Source organism: Atractosteus spatula, chromosome 2 (genome assembly GCF_055471065.1).
Source record: "Atractosteus spatula isolate fAtrSpa1 chromosome 2, fAtrSpa1.hap1, whole genome shotgun sequence".
Classification (NCBI taxonomy): domain Eukaryota; kingdom Metazoa; phylum Chordata; class Actinopteri; order Semionotiformes; family Lepisosteidae; genus Atractosteus; species Atractosteus spatula.
Window position 1 is genome coordinate 71,285,006 of NC_142707.1, and position 12,592 is coordinate 71,297,597.

Consider the following 12,592-nt stretch of genomic DNA (forward strand, 5'->3'; position numbering starts at 1 on the left):
GTCTGGGTGATCCGGAATTGTCCTGAGGGGCCTTGAATGAGTGTGGTGGTGGATGTGTACTTGCAGGTGGTACAGCGAGCTCTGTTGCAAGGGAAAGTGCCTGGTGTGGATGGTTGTTGAGGGCGGTCAAGGGAGCTGTGAACAAGGAGGTTACGCAGATTAGGCGGTCGGCGATATGAGATGATAGGGCGATCAGAAAAGAGGGCCCCAATGGAGGGATCATCCTGTAGGATGGAAAAGTTGTGGTTAATGGTCCTGGGGATAGGAAGTGTGTTAGGGTGGTAAGGAAGCACCAGAGGAATGCGGTTGTTACGGCGGGAGTTCCTGATCGGGTTGATGGTCCGGGGGGTGTTTTTGGCTCGGGCAAGGGCCCTGTCAATCACACTGCTGGTGAAAAAGGAGTACATTTCGAGGGCTTGGTTCTCGAAGTCGATGTCGTCGCTGCATAATCGTCGTAGCCTAAGGAACTGTGAAAAAGGAAGAGAGTTTTTAGTGTGGTTGGGGTGAAATGAGCTGTACAGGAGGTAGCTGTGTGAATCCATGGGTTTGTAATAAACTGAAGTGGACAGTCGGGGGTAGTTGATGGAGAAGTTGATGTCTAGAAACGGAAGAGTAGTGGAAGATATGTTAACTGTATATTTGAGGGACGGGTGGAAGTTGGTGAAATGGTGCAGGAAGAACTCAAGCTGATCGTTGGAGCATGTGGCGGCACCAACGCAGTCATCAATATATCGTTTGTAGAGGTCAGGGACATAGCCAGTGCAGGAAGCATAATCGTCGTAGCCTAAGGAACTGTGAAAAAGGAAGAGAGTTTTTAGTGTGGTTGGGGTGAAATGAGCTGTACAGGAGGTAGCTGTGTGAATCCGTGGGTTTGTAATAAACTGAAGTGGACAGTTGGGGGTAGTTGATGGAGAAGTTGATGTCTAGAAACGGAAGAGTAGTGGAAGATATGTTATTCAGATTCAGAAGTAGACAGGAGTCACAAAGATGGGGCAACTATTGCAAAATGAAAAGAAAGGCAAACAGAGGCAAGCAGAGACCGGACTTCCCTATCCAGTGTGCATCATAACATACTGACCTTTTGGAGAAGAGAAATACAAGGCATATGGGTATCTAAACAGGTTCTCAAAGAGCTGTAGACATCTTGAAGGCAGTGTCACCCTGGTGAAGCAGTAGAAAGGAGAATACGGAGAGCTGCTTGCTGAGGAACACATCTGTTTATGAATTAAAATCTAGCCAACGTAGCCTCACCAACCAATGCTGAAGACCACCCACAAGCATCCCACTACTGCTCCTTAGTGAGAATAACACATCACAGTATACACTGTTACAGTATATACAGTGTAGAATCTATGGGGAATTTTGAGACAGGGAAGGGTTGCGAAATTGCCCCAGAACTGAAGGAAATTAAAATAAAATGTATTACTTATTACTTTAGTCAACATGTATTGATCCCCTTGATCAATTTGTTAATACTCCTTGTTCTGCAAGTATTATAGTGCACAACAAAAGCGTAAGAAAAGGATAAGGCTTAAAAAAAGCTAAAGGCACAATTTCGCCAAACACCACCTCTAGGGCCTTAACTCATTATTTCCCAGCTTTCATTAGACCAAAATGTTAGTGCCAATGAAAAAAGCTCTTTTTTCAAGTCAATCTTAAAGTCAAACTCTTCAATAAATTGGCCTTTCTTGATCACAATCACAGTATTGTGGTTCCTCTATATCTTCTGAATATCAGTTTAGCAAATTATTTGCTAATTGTAATGCACAATGTGCATGTGCATTAATATATTCAGTTTTGAATATCTTATTTTCAAAGGGCCCCAAAGACTGTGAGAGTTGTAGATTATACAGGAGTTCTCTAATACAATATGACCCCTTTTTCTTTCAATACGTTTGTGCTCTAATGCCTAGTTTTTGAGGCAAGAGGTGGAACCATAAAAAATTCTGAAAGTGGAAATGGTACAAAACGTAGTCTAAATATAGACTTGTAATTTTTATCGCAGTATTTTCATGCTTTTAAGACCTGTCTATTTTATCAACAGGTAAACAAAATGCTTGAAGAATACCAATTTAATTTTATCTGCAACTGAAGCTGATGAATAATGGAAACTGTGGTTAATGTTCTGCAACTGTCTTTGTGCTCAGCTTGAAGGAAAGATTTGTTGATGAACTGGCTTCTTACTATGAAGTGAAATCAATGGAAACACAGAGAAAACCAAATATTAGCCATGATTAATTGAGAAAACAACAGATATCAGAAGCCCACCTCCCCATATGGATGTACAGAAATATTGGTTTTGGTAGAAACAACTAGATCATAACTGCATGGTAGCAATATGTAATCACTCTCTGTATTGGTAAGGAAGCAATTCTATACTGGGGGATTAGGAAATGATTTCTGTGGGATTAGCTGTATTGAACATTTCTTAGCTTTATTTTCCCCGACAACAGTTGTTGGGTGCAGTGACATGCTCAAAAGAAATAGCAACAGCATGTGCAGTATTTTTTCTTAAACCCTGGTGTAAACTAATCTGTGTTTAATCCTACAGTCAGGGAGGTATTTCACCCTGATGTTTGTTTTTATTCTCTTTCTGTTATGAAAAAAATCATCAGGTTCTTAATGGCGATTACAAATGCACCATGGGATTACTCATTTCCTAGCAGCCTATCTCAAATGTATTAATGGTTCTTCAAGTGCTAGGTAACATACCACTTCATCAACAAAGCTCGAACTCCCAACAGCACTTATGCAAAGTAAAAAAAAGGTCTACTGACCTTCAATTTGATTAGGCATGTTAAGCATTAACTACTTTTTTAAACTTACACCATTAAATGAAGAGAATAAACATCAGAAACCAGGTCTGCCTTTATCTGCTACTTGATTTTGAAGGCAATGTCTTTACTTTCATTCATTTGAAACCAGGGTACCAGTTGCATTCTTATAAGAAATTCTGCAGATCTTCAGCCTCGTGTTGTTTTGTTGCAACATGTGTTGTTTCACCTCTACATGTCCAAGAGGAACACACAAATTGTTATTTACAAAGATTGTGATTCCCTGAATTCTGGGCTGCTGCAATCCAAATTTATTATCGCTTGTCCCCTCAAAGAAGGGCCCACCGCAGCAGTTTAAGGGAGAGGATGCCTATGTTTGTGGGGGAACAATTAATTTGTTCTGTGCAAACAAAGACCTCCCACAGGACAGTCTGCAGTCTGCCCCTAAGCTGACGCAAAACTATGACTAATGTTTCTCTAAACCTTAAAGAAAAGTCAATGAATTATAAAATAAACCCTTGATTATAAAAACCTTTTGCCAGTAAATGTAGTTCTGGTCTCCTCAGTGATCAGAAATATTTTTTTGGTTTCAGTCCTGGAAGAGCAAGCCTGTAATGAGCATTATAACTGCCCCTACGTCTGAAAAATTAAGTCTGTCTTCATGGATGACCATCTCACCTCTTAGGCTGCCATTTTGTTACCTTGTTTGGGTATCTTCACAGAGGTCTCAACCTAATTAATAAATACCAGGAAAAACACACAATAGAAATAAATAGGAGTGTCCTAGATTGAATTTAAAAATATAATCCTCCAGTCTGTTTTCCAGTGCCATGACCAATTCATTATTTGAAAGGTTTAAATTTAGTCCATTTGTTAGATAGACCAACGAAACCATAGACACAGTATACAGTACTTAATATCATTAACCTTACATTCAAAACTTCAGTAGTTACAGCCTAATGAGCCATAGGAGTCTGATTGTAGCTCTGAGTAGCAGTCTTGGCTGCAGGAAAGGTAGTTGGAGCCAAGTATCCCAGACATTATTTTATTTATCATAATGTACTGTATATACAGTATAGCACTTAAACTATTTATACATGATATACATGAATGTACATACATTATACATTGAGAGAGGAAATAGGGCAAGGGGTAGACTTCTAATTTAATTAAATCATTTTAGATAAGAAGCCGCAATTCACAGCCTACATTGTGAGAAATATAATGGTATCATTTTCAGTCTTTTCATATAGTTCAAAACAGAGTCACCAAATTGGATCATTGGATTAGAATGTCTGGTCAAGAGAAAATAATGCCACCTATTGGTCCACCAGTTTTCCTTCAGACTTTCTGCAGACCAGACCGTGCTCTTCTTCTGAGATGACAAAGTATAAAAATACCATAAAGATGGTATAAAACCCTGTTGCACACAGCCTTGGCTCATTAGAACGAGAAGTCCTGACAGCATACAAGTTACAAACCCAAACTGGAACAGACACAAACACATTATGTCTTGGAAATACACACACAATGGAAATATTTTTTCTTGGAAAAAAAAAACATCTGGGTACTTGTAATGCTGTTATAAGTGTGTTTAGAATGTGTTTTCATATAATATTTCTTAGCAGGGGTCATACAATTTTCCTGAGCTGAAGTATACAATAAATGAATTGCGATAGCTATTTCTTGAAGAAAAACTAATCCCAGACATTTGACAATTTTCCAACAAACGATGATGAGATTTTAAATTATTTCACCTGAAATATTTCAGCCAGATCAGCAAATTAAAATGATATGCCATACAGTATATATGAAAAAAAACGTGTTTCACTTTTTTAAAACGTGAAAGCTACTGTTTCATCAGGTATACATCTGAAAAAATAATAGGATTTTCTGCTTCTAGAAACAGTATAAGTGCTATAAAAATTCCCAAGAAATGAGGAATATTTAACAAGGCTTTGCAGTAAAAACATTTCAGCAATTCTGTGACATTTTAATATATGTGCATCAACAAAAATAAAAACTGTCGATTGAAAAAACAGTAGGTCAAAGCTTGGAATGACAGATGATACAGCTCCAAATCACAGAGCAGACAGAAATTAAAATTTTAAACAGACTGCAAAGGAGTACAGATTTGAATGGTATTAAGAACACTTTGTTTTGAAATGTTAATTTAATTTGAACTGTGTGCATGGAAGGAAATGGAAAAAGCTGGCTCACAAATTACTTTAATGCAGGTGTTTATCTCACTGTATTAAATGATTAATGGTTGTGATAAAACTAGAAAAAGCAACGTATTGTGATGCATATGGGCATAGGGTAGAAAATGGAATAATAGGTTTCCCAGGTAGGCTAGATAATACTCTATCAGAGGTTTCTGCATTAATGCAGGGAAAAATAAAGGAAGAGGTTGAAGAGAAAAAAATATACCTTTCACACAGATCAGAATGGAGGCCTTTTTGGGATAGGAGGATATTCCTGGAAAAAAACATGGATTTAATAATGTTTGTACTGTACTTAATCTATAGACACATATACAGTAGTCGAAGGTCCATTCGTTTCCTTCTTTTATATATTGCTACAGCTATACAGTAGGTGACTAGGAAGTGCCTCTAAGAGTCTAGATAAAGTGTGTAACAGCTGGCAGTCTAAACATTTCCAGCTTCAAAGGGGATGTTTGCTGAGATGTAGGGTGTCATTATTCTGTGACCAAAGCAATCATACACTTAACCTCAGTTTAGCTTCATTAATTAAATTCTGTGTCAATCAACAGTCCAGAAAGACACCATATAAGATGCAATCAAAACAGAATAGGGAAAAAGAAGGACAGATTACAAGAAGAGGAGGACAGAACTTCAAGCATGTGCCAAGCAAGAGATCCTTGTTCAAGATTATCTGAAAACACCTGATTGGAGTACTGTATATGAACCTTGTTAAGAGAGCTGGCTATTCTGTAGTTTTTAGAGAACTTGGATTTCCTGAGTGAAGAGTCCCACAGTTAAAATGGCCTCTCCTGCTAAGTGGGTGTATCTTAGAATAGGGAGATAGGTTCCAGTTAGTTTTGTGGCATCGGGGTTAGAGAGAGAGATTTAATCGTAAATTGTATTCTGTTTAGTTTAGAAGGCAACTTATCTTCTATTTTGGGGTCAGAGCACAGGGTCAGCCATTTATACCGCGCCCCTGGAGCAGCTGGGGTTAAGGGCCTTGCTCAGGGGCCTAACAGAGTAGGATTCCTCTGCTGGCCGTGGGATATGAACTGACAACCTTCCAGCCACAGGCGCGGATCCTTAACCACAGACCCACCGCACCGCTCCTAGTATACAGTATAAACTATAGTATATATTATAATTTTACATTATCATTTGCTCATTATTACCAAACGTGTACCTTCTCTGGAGGTAGTAACCAGATAAATTGTATTGTGAGTAAAAAAAAACAATGATGAAAAAAAATGATCTCAATTCTCTTTCTTCAGCACACTGCTGTGTTAACTGTAAGCACTGTTATTTACGAGGGAGAAGAGGCCTCTTGCTACATGACACTGCACCGTGATTCCTTGAGGTGCACAAAGCCAAACCACACTTCAACAAGCAGCTTAAAGGATTTTCAAATTTTATTGTTGAGAGTAGCAGAGTGTTTTCACTCCAGCAGTGCATTTTTAAAAAAACATTTTCCATGGAGCCACTTCTGTAGAAATCTCAGATCATGTTTTTAGCTAAGCTAACCAAACATTAGAGGGCCAGAATTTAACTATGGCTTCAAAGGATACATTATTCCATAATGTCAAGTAATCTTTAGATTACATAAGATAGGAAATTAATCAAATAAAGCTCATAATATAATGTAAGCTACAGTATTTTATATGAATTCCATTTTTAAATTCAGGGAACACTCTTTTTACTCAACTTAGAATATGTCACAATTTTATTGAATGCAGGCCTCTAAAATCAAGACCCTTGCTCTGCACCCTGCCATTAAGAGCTAAAAAATAGTTTCTAAATACTGTAGCTACATACAGTGGTGTGAAAAAGTGTTTGCCCCCTTCCTGATTTCTTATTTTTTTGCATGTTTGAGATCATCAAACAAATTGAAATATTAGACAAAGATAACACAAGTAAACACAAAATGCAGTTTTTAAATGAAGGTTTTTATTATTAAGGGGAAAAAAAATCCAAACCTACATGGCCCTGTGTGAAAAAGTGATTGCCCCCCCTGTTAAAACATAAATCAACTGTGGTTTATCACATCTTTGGAAAGCTGAGTTCAATTTCTCTAGCCACATCCAGGCCTGATTACTGCCACAATCAAGAAATCACTTAAAAAGGACCTCCCTGACAAAGTGAAGTAGACCAAAAGATCCTCAAAAGCTAGACATCATGCTGCGATCCAAAGAAATTCAGGAACGAATGAGAAACAGAGTAATTGAGATTTATCAGTCTGGAAAAGGTTATAAAGCCATTTCTAAAGCTTTAGGACTCCAGCGAACCACAGTGAGAGCCATTATCCACAAATGGCGAAAACATGGAACAGTGGTGAACCTTCCCAGGAGTGGCCGGCTGACCAAAATTACCCCAAGAGTGCAGCGACGACTCATCCAAGAGGTCACAAAAAAACCCACAACAACATCCAAAATACTGCAGGCTTCACTTGCCTCAGTTAAGGTCAGTGTTCATGACTCCACCATAAGAAAGAGACTGGGCAAAAATGGCCTGCATGGCAGAGTTACAAGACGAAAACCACTGCTGAGCAAAAAGAACATAAAGGCTCGTCTCAGTTTTGCCAGAAAACATCTTGATGATCCCCAAGACTTTTAAGAAAATACTCTGTGGACTGATGAGACAAAAGTTGAACTTTTTGGAAGGTGTGTGTCCCATTACATTTGGCGTAAAAGTAACACAGCATTTCAGAAAAGGAACATCATACCAACAGTAAAATGTGGTGGTGGTAGTGTGATGGTCTGGGGCTGTTTTGCTGCTTCAGGACCTGGAAGACTTGCTGTGGTAAATGGAACCATGAATTCTGCTGTCTACCAAAAAATCCTGAAGGAGAATGTCCGGCCATCTGTTCGTGACCTTAAGCTGAAGCGCACTTGGGTTCTGCAGCAGGACAATGATCCAAAACACACCAGCAAGTCCACCTCTGAATGGCTTAAGAAAAACAAAATGAAGACTTTGGAGTGGCCTAGTCAAAGTCCTGACCTGAATCCGATTGAGATGTTGTGGCATGACCTTAAAAAGCGGTTAAGGCTCGAAAACCCTCCAATGTGGCTGAATTACAACAATTCTGCAAAGATGAGTGGGCCAAAATTCCTCCACAGCGCTGTAAAAGACTCATTGCCAGATATCACAAACGCTTGATTGCAGTTGTTGCTGCTAAGGGTGGCCCAACCAGTTATTAGGTTTAGGGGGCAATCACTTTTTCACACAGGGCCATGTAGGTTTGGATTTTTTTCCCCTTAATAATAAAAACCTTCATTTAAAAACTGAATTTTGTGTTTACTTGTGTTATCTTTGTCTAATATTTCAATTTGTTTGATGATCTGAAACATTTCAGTGTGACAAACATGCAAAAAAATAAGAAATCAGGAAGGGGGCAAACACTTTTTCACACCACTGTATATCTTCTGTTATTTTCAGAACTTTCTGTTTGCCCAGCCCTCTCTAGATGCAGATTCATTTGAAATGGTTGTCATTATGACTTTGAAAAGCACCAATTGTTGTTATCACTAGTGAAGAAGAAAGCAATATATATGTACACAGTATATGGCAAAAATGATTGAAAGATTTCACTCTAATCTGTGTTGTTATAATCATCAGTACCCCTGAAAAATGAAATAATAAGGTTCACCTTTAAAGCAGTTAAATTATTTACGGATTGTGAACAAATTCACCATTGTCGACTCACTATAAAAACACCCTGCTGTGTTGCCATGATGAGATGTGAAATACTGCTCTCTATAACAAAGGAAAGGCTTTGAAACGTAAAATTTTTTTAGTCCACAAAAAGGTGTTTTTTATTATGAAAAAGCACACAGTAACTACTGTATACTACACTAAAAAGTGACATTTTGGGGTTCTTTCATTTGTATCAAAAGTAATTCTTCTAATTTAAATGTATTTGTAAATAATTTGCAAATTATACTGCAGTCACAATAGTTAACCCCTGTATTTCACAATTATTACTGATTAGATTAACTCACTAAAAAAAATGATTTTATAGCCGCATAGTGTACGGACATTGGCAACTGTATGTGAAACATCCAGATTCAATGAACACCCTCTATTTAAAACACTACAAATGCCCATGGAAATTACACGAAGTTTCACTACGTGCATTTTACACAGATAGCTAGTGAGGAAGGAAAGAGTTAAATGATTACAGCCATAACAGAGAAAGTATAACATACTGAGGAGAAGATCAAACAAGAGCATTGTGCTTTCATTAAACCTAAACTCAGTGTAGCATAAACTTACTGGAAATCACATTTGGACAATCCTCTTCACAAACTGAGCTACCACAATTCTCCCATCTTATGACTAAAAGATGCTTATACTGTATATACTATATAACTAGAGAAATGTATTAATTGTATTTGCAAATAATTTCCATATTATTCTAATATATTATTCAGAGGTTTTTGAATTGGCATGCAATGGGATGAGAACAATGTGTGATGTTTTCTTTATATATTATTTATGTGTTTTGTTCTTGTAAAATGACTGAATATGTTTTTTTAGCAGGCTTCTCCAAAGACACCCCCGTGTTTCTGTTGCTTGGTAATAGTAGCCTTCTCACTATGATTAAAGGGAGCTTCAAAGCCCAGAGCACATCTCATTAGTCATCACTGTAAAGATAATGAATTCCTGTGAGGAACCTGATTAAGAATATCAACCTCTATATTGACAAACCTGAGAAGAAGCACCTTAGCATCAGGTTTATTAGAATAATCTTTATCTCAATTAGCCAGGCAAGCTAAACTCAGTCTCCACGGCAGGTTTTGCTTTGATGCTTAATGTCCATTTTTCAGATGACACACTGACATTTAAAAATCTGCCTTCCCTGTAATCAAAGTTAGCTTCAGTACTTACAGCTTTGTACCACAAGCTTTCTCAAACATGAATCAAATTTCTTCCCTTTAAACTTGCATATGAATATAAAAAAAAGTCAGAGGTTTACCGCACATACTGTATAATCCACATTAGTGGAACAAACACCCTAAAAAAAAAGTCCTACTTAAAATGTCTGCTAAATGTCCTATTAAATATCACAGATTTACTGTGACTAAAAAAACTCTATAAACCTTTCACTATGCTTAGTTCTGGGGTGTAGTTATTCCTAGTGAACTATCTTTAAATAGTTTCAATTCTTAGGATTTTGCTGAGAGGTCTGAGTAGGATGTCTCCTTTTGCATCTTCCTGGGTAATGAGGAGAACAAGAACTAATTAGATATGTAAAACAATGTATTGTAGCCTGACCCTAAACCAAGCAACATTATGACTTAGAATTAAGGAGGAAGTGAGGAGGATTAAGGAGAAATATTAAAATTAGCATGAGAGCTTTCTGTGTTTTCCTTCAGTTTTTCGGCATCTTCTTCCTCCAATAAGAGTATCTGTCAGGCCTTGTTATTTCCCATTCAGAGTAGCCTGCAGCAGTGTAGAACGACACCTAATTAATGTTTACCCAATGGAAAACACCCACAAAGCTCAGGTTCTGGGAATTGGAATTGTTATCCATGGTTTGTTTTCACATTGTTTTTACTGTACAAAATGTACAGGTGTGTAGAATAAAACGCACTCCGTTTTTACACTTCTAATCCAGACATCTGTCCAACAGCAAGCTTTCCTTTTCACTTAGATCTGAACTGAATTTTTTAAAAAAGTAAAAACTCAGTATGACCATTTTTGTAAAATGTACAGCTATTTGTATTATCAAATCAATAGAATAAGGTGAATCATATTTAACTGTGTAATAAGTTAAACAGTACTAGAATGAATGATGATCACAAAGGGTGTGTTCTGATGTGTATACTGATATCAAGGAACTACTGCATCTATTCCCTTTGATTTGAGTGTTGAAAAAATATGATTTCACCCAAATCAGTTCAGGCTGAAAGTTAATAAGAAAATTTCAGCTTTTTTAGGAATCAAAGGATTTGAATGTTTTTATTTAATTATTTTTATGTATCAAATTGAAGCGCCAATTCAAGGAGGAGTACACTAATAGATTAATTAGATGCTGCAAAAACTAAAAAGGGCAATGTGCACATAAGAGGATTAACAAATTACAGGATAAATCATAATGCATATGTACAGTATAAAGTTACAGTGATATAAAACTTCAGTGCAAAAACTCTTACACTATATATACAGACAATCACAATACTTAAAGTGCAGGATTATGATACATACCATCAGATCTTCACAGTGGATAGCGTTACAAAAGTACACCCTAATCTTGGTGTTTTTCTTAACATTTACATGTATTGGGCAGAAACTTTTATCCAAAGCAACTTAAAATTGCATCCGGTCAAAAATGCAAGCAGCGCATTGTATCTGTGAACCCTGCTAGCGATCTCCAGACTCCAGGTATAAGAAGCCTCTGCATTATGTCAAAACCTACAGGGCTTGATAAAAAAAAAATTCTGATAAACAGCTTCTGTACAGTTTGTTCCTAACAGCTCTTTATAGAAACCGAGCTTGCATGGTAGGAAAAATGTATTTATAGAAGAGGTGAAATAAGTGCATCATTATGCAGCAAAAGTCTGAAACTAAAACGAGTCAATATGCTTCTCTGACAGGGATGAGATACACTAATGTCTTGGATAACAGGATCAGTCCTACAGCCTGGAAATAGGAGGATGACATGAAGGTTGTGACACTCATTGACTGTACCAAGGAGTCACAAGCTGTAAATCCTGACTGTCCGAGTTCCACTGAGAGTTCAATCCTGCTGCGACACCCTAAGCATAACAATCAACTACTATATGTGCCTGCAGTACTGAATACAGTCTGTGAAAGCCATTTTTGGTGCGATACGTGGAAAGAAAAATAAATCAATGCCACATACAATAAAAAGTAAAAATAAATGTTTTTGAAATCACTAAGTAAGGCCAAGATAGGCTACACATTTAACCTAAAAAGCTATATGAAATTTTTATACACACTGACTCTAGTGATCTCATTCATTGTTGATCACCATTCTTTTAATAAAACATCTTGTTGGTAACGAGCACGTGCAGTTTACTTCTAAGCACTACCACCGAAAAAGCATTCATCTGAAAGAAAGTGAACAAGAGTTGATTGCTCAAAAAATCTATTTCATCCCAAATCCCTGAAGCAAATTTTTTTCTTTTCACACATACTTGTGTATCAGAAATGTATTTGCTCTGTGTGGCCATTTTCTTTCAGAATATGTCCTGCTTAAGGGAAAGCAGCTGTCCAATATCTCTGACCTGGATACTGTTTGTTCTGTTTGATTCTTCTCTTCCACTCTAAACAGTGTTGTCACTGCTTAAGATTCTTCCAGGACAAAACAAACATTTCAAGTTGCTAATGATGTGTAAAAAATGACATTTTAAATTTACAACATTTACTTCATCATGTTTTTAGCATACTGTGATTGCTTATCTTACTTCTCATTCTGAGCAGTGACAGAGCTATCTACTGTACATACTTAATATTCTGATTTATTCAGTTACTGAAGTAATGAAGAAAACCATTAAAAAATACATTCCCCGATGATGCAAAATGTATAAATTAAGTGATATACTTCTATAATCATCCAGCAAATGGCCTGAAATGAAGCACAATAAGACATAA